Source organism: Adiantum capillus-veneris, chromosome 18 (assembly GCF_014529385.1).
Source record: "Adiantum capillus-veneris isolate H3 chromosome 18, ASM1452938v2, whole genome shotgun sequence".
In the NCBI taxonomy this organism is placed as follows: Eukaryota; Viridiplantae; Streptophyta; class Polypodiopsida; order Polypodiales; family Pteridaceae; genus Adiantum; species Adiantum capillus-veneris.
In genome coordinates, this window is record NC_140948.1 from 30720304 (window position 1) to 30725596 (window position 5293).

The window sequence follows — 5293 nt, forward strand, 5'->3', positions numbered from 1 at the left end:
CTTAAAGATCTAGTCGGCGAGGAGTTGAACTCAAGACATGTTATTCAAGAGGGAAATGGCATAACCAATCTACCACACTTGGGTGATAGAAAGAGAGAGAGAGTACCAAGGCAGCACGATACATGCTGATATTCGTGATAGTGGGTTACTTGAAAATAACACATACTTATCATGCTCAATAGGGGCAAGGCCAGGAAGCTCTGGGCTGTTTCAGCAGATGAAAAGAGAGGGCATCTCTTTGAGGAGCTTCTTGTCTGGAATGTCGTCTCTTGGATATGCCCAATAGATGCAGGGCCAAGAAGCTATGGGCTATTTGAGAGAGAGAGATTTGTAAGATACATGTTGATATTTGTGATAGTGGGTTAATTGAAAATAAAAGTATGTATGTCAAGTGTGATGTACTTGTCTGAGTGCAGCAAATCCTTGACAAGCTTCATGTCCAGAATGTTCTTTTGGAGTGCATCGATTTTGGGATATGCTCCAACAGGGGCAAGGCAGGAAGCTCTGGGCTATTTTCAGCAGGCGCAAAGAGAGGGCATCAATATCCCCTACACGTGCATCTTGAAGGCATCTAGATCATGCAAGATGTTGTTATGGGAAAAAGAGTTCATGATGCTATTGTTAGCCAGGGACTGTTGATAGAAAGTGTGCTTGGGACTACCTTGGTCGACATGTATCCCAAATGTGGTGTACTTCATAAAGCACAAAATGTGCTTGAGGACCTTCCTATCCGAAATGCCATCTCTTGGAATGTACTAATCACGGGATATGCCCAGTAGAGGCAGGGCCAGGAAGCTCTGGGTTATTTTCAATAGATGCAAAGAGAGGGCATCTCTCCAAATGTATTCACCTACATGTGCATCTTGAAGGCATGTGGCATGTTGATATGGGCAAAAGAATTCATGATGATATTGTTAGCCAAGAGTTGTTTACAGAAAGTCTCGTGCTTGGCACTACCTTGGTCGACATGTATGACAAATGTGGTGTATTTCATAAAGCACAAAACGCGTTGGAGGAGCTTCCTTCGGAATGTCATCTCTTGGAATGCACTGATTGCGGGATATGCCCAACAGAGGCAGGGCCAGGAAGCTCTGGGCTATTTGAGAGAGAGATTTGTACCAAGACAACAGGATACATGCTTATAATTGTGATAGTTGACTAATTGAAAATAATAGTATGTATGTATGTCCTTGACGAGCTTCGTGTCGAAGTGTTGTTTCTTGGAGTGCATTGATTTTGGGATATGCCTAGTAGGGGCAGGGCCAGGAAGCTCTGGGCTGTTTTCAACAGATGCAAAGAGAGGGCATCTCTCCAAATGCAATCGCCTACGCGTGCATCTAGATGCATCTAGAATCATGTAAGAGGGCAAAAGAGTTCTCGATGATATTGTTAGCCAGGGACTATTAACAAAAAACGTCATGTTTGGCACTACCTTGTTCAACATATATGCCACATGTGGTGTACTTCATAAAGCACAAAAACGTCATGTTTGTAACTACCTTGGTCAACATGTATGCCAAATGTGGTGTACTTCCATAAAGCACAAAAAGTGCTTGAGGAGCTTTCTGTCCGGAATGTTGTCTCTTGAACCACAGGATATGCCCAACAGAGGCAATGCCGGGAAGCTCTCTTCTATTTTCAGTAGATGCACACATCTCTCTCTCATGTATACTTGGCAACGATTGAAGGCCGGCAGTAATGAATCGTTAAAGATACCATGAATTGAATGATCTTCCCATTGGTGTTTACTACACAATGTTTGGGAATACAATGACAATAGACATGGTGACCTAACTGCACTCTATGTTAAGTATGGAGCCTGATTTACCCTTGTAATTTTTGTGGTAAAAGCGCACATTTGTAAGGCCCCCATTATGAGGAGAAGCCATCGTGCGTGAAGGAAAATCACTCACTGGAAACCAAAATTTTCACGGACAAGAATCAGGGGCAACTTTAGAGGCCTTGGGGGCGGAGGCCCTCGAGACTTTTTTTTCGCCGGAATATTCCTTTTCATGGCCGTACAGCGGCCGGAAAGTGGTCGGAAAACAACCGGTCAGTTGGCCGGTGGTCGGAAGTCAATGGCCGGTGGCCGGTGGCCGAATTCAAAAGCAGACTTGTCTTCTCAAGGGTAGCCACACATGGGCGGATTGGAGGGTCCGATTTGGACTTATTCGCACAAGGGCGGCTACACATGGCTGTCTCTCATAAGAGAGGGTAGCCCTTTTGGCTTATAAAAGGAGGCCATTTCTACACACATTTCATAGTGTGTGAAGTTGATGCAACAAGGTGAGTGTGAGGTGGTGAGAGTGAAACAAGGCGGGAGCTCCATTAAGGGTATAATCCCTTTGTAAACTACTTCTTGTTTTGAAGTACTAAAGCCATTGAGTGGCTGCTTTCCCGTGGACATAGCCCACATTGGGTAAACCACGTATATCGTGTGTACTCTCTCTCTCTCTCTCTCTCTCTCTCTCTCTCTCTCTCTCTCTCTCTCTCTACTCTATAATCTTGTGTATGTAAATTTGTCTCTCTCCATTAAGTAATCTACTCAATTATCTATTTAGCTACGTCTTATTTCCTAACAACTGGTATCAGATCAAGGTTTACTCGTAGCTAAATTATCTCAAGGAAAGGATTCCTTGAATTGAGTGGGAGTTATGGCTCAAGGCGGAGCAAGTCACGCACAAAGTCAGTTCTTGAATGTTGGAACTGCGGCAAGAAGGGCCACGTCAAGAAGGATTGCTGGTCCAAGAAGAAGAAGGAGACAGAGTCTCAAGACAACAAGCCAACATCGGAGGCCAATGTGGCAGGTAAAGTAGAGCAAGATGCTCTAATTCTCTCATTAGACAATGTGTCTAATTCCTGGATAGTAGATTCCGGGGCTTCATTCCATGCGACACCACACAAGCAACATTTCCAAGACTACACCAAAGGTAATTTTGGGTATGTATACTTGGGAGATGATGAAGCTTGTAAGATTGTCGGCAAAGGTACAGTTTCTGTCAAAACTGCTAACGAAAATGAATGGAAGCTTAAAGATGTTAGGCATGTTCCTTCTCTTCGCAAAAATTTGATCTCTACAGGACAATTGGACGATGAAGGTCATAACATTGCATTCGGAAACAAACGGTGGAAGATCTCAAAGGGATCTTTGGTGGTTGCCAAGGGAGAAAAAGTCGGTACACTTTACTTGTGTACTGTTAGCACGCAACCTTCAGCTTGTGCAACAACTACAAAAGTTGACAGTGCGGTGTGGCACTATCGACTTGGGCATATGAGTGCCAAAGGAATGCAAATCCTTCAAACAAAGAAGCTTCTACCAGGTTTGAAAGAAGTGGACTTAGAGTTCTGTGAAGATTGTGTTTATGGTAAACAAAAGAGGGTAAAATTTCAAAAATCAGGAAATGAAAGAAAAAATAAAAAACTTGAGTTGGTTCATTCTGATGTTTGGGGTCCTGCAAGTACACCATCACTTGGTGGCTCATTGTACTATGTAACATTCATAAACGATGCAACTAGAAAAACATGGGTTTATGTCATGAAGAATAAATCCGATGTATTTTCCATATTTCAAAGGTGGAAAGCCTTTGTGGAGAATGAAACAGGTACCAAGGTTAAATCCCTTGGATCCGACAATGGAGGCGAATATTGCAGCCAAGATTTTGAAAGCTTTTGTGATAGCAATGGCATTCGGAGGCAAAGGACAACCCCAAGGACACCTCAACAAAATGGGATTTCGGAAAGGATGAACAAGACAATCATGGAACGAGCACGAAGCATCCAGCTACATGCAGGCCTACCGCTTGAGCTTTGGGCGGAAGCTGTAAGTACGTCTGTGTACTTAATCAATCGGTCACCCTCAACGGCATTGGATGGGGGAGTTCCAGAAGAGGCATGGACAGGTAAACCGGTGAATTATGCATTTCTCAAAGTGTTTGGGTGTGAGGCTTTCATGCACATAGATAGAAGCCTAAGATCAAAGCTAGATGCAAAGTCCAAAAAGTGTTTCTTCATTGGCTATGGAGAAGGAGACTTTGGGTATAGCCTATGGAATCCTGAAGATGGTAAAATCTTCAGGAGTAGGGATGTAATTTTTAACAAACAAAATATGTACAAAGATTACTTGGAAAGAAAACAAACAAAAGAAACAGGTGATGAGGACGGTGAAGACTCAAGGACTGCAAACGGTGACAATGTGCAACAACGTCAACCAAATGAGGAGCCTCAACCTATTCCCCGAAGATCTACAAGAGCAAGTAGACCTCCAGAAAGGTTTGTTCCTTCCTTCAACCATCTCTTGATCTCAGATTCTGGAGAGCCGGAATCATACGAAGAAGCTATGCAACATGAATCCAAAGAAGAATGGACGAAGAGCATGCAAGTGGAGATGGACTCACTACATCGCAACCAAACATGGGAGTTGGTTGAGTTGTAAAGGTAAGCGGGCACTTCAAAACAAATGGGTGTACAAGCTAAAGGAAGAAGAAGGTGGGAAGGAAAGGTACAAGTCTAGGCTTATGGTAAAAGGTTTTTCTCAAAAGAAAGGTATTGACTTCAATGAAATATTTTCTCCTGTTGTAAAAATGAACTCAATTACGCTTGTCTTAAGCCTTGTGGCTGCTCATGATCTAAATCTCGAGCAAATGGATGTAAATACGGCATTCCCTCACGGTGACTTAGAGGAGGAAATCTACATGCTTCAACTAAAGGGGTATGAAGTAAAAGGTAAGGAGAAAATGGTTTGCAGATTAAAGAAGAGCTTGTATGGTTTAAAGCAAGCATCAAGACAATGGTACTTGAAGTTTGATCGATGGATGTTGGATCATGGATTCACAAGATGCAACTCAGATCACTGCGTCTCCACGAAGAATTTGGGAGATGGAAATTCATCATCCTAATGTTGTATATTGATGACATGTTGATTGCAAGTGCTAACATGCAGGACATCAAAGACCTAAAAGAGGAGCTGTCCAAATATTTTTCAATGAAAGATTTAGGTGCTACAAAGAGGATAATTGGTATGAAAATATCAAGGGACAGGACGAAGAAGACAATAAAGCTATCTCAAGAATATTACATCAAGAAGGTACTAGAAAGGTTTGCAATGCAAAATGCAAAACCGGTTTCTACACCTTTGGCTGGTCATTTTAAACTAACGAAGGATATGTGTCCAAAGACACAATAGGAGATAGCCTATATGTCTAAAGTTCCATATGCTGCAGCGGTAGGTTCTCTAATGTATGCTATGGTATGGACAAGGCCAGACATTGCACATGCAGTGGGAGTTGTGAGTAGG

The 5293-nt window shown here is 42.7% G+C and overlaps 1 pseudogene; it reads left to right on the top strand.

Moving 5' to 3' along the window:
- The first annotated feature begins 380 nt into the window (after nt 1–380).
- Nucleotides 381–1234, top strand: LOC147435425 (putative pentatricopeptide repeat-containing protein At3g13770, mitochondrial; annotated as a pseudogene).
- The last annotated feature ends 4059 nt before the right edge of the window (nt 1235–5293 follow it).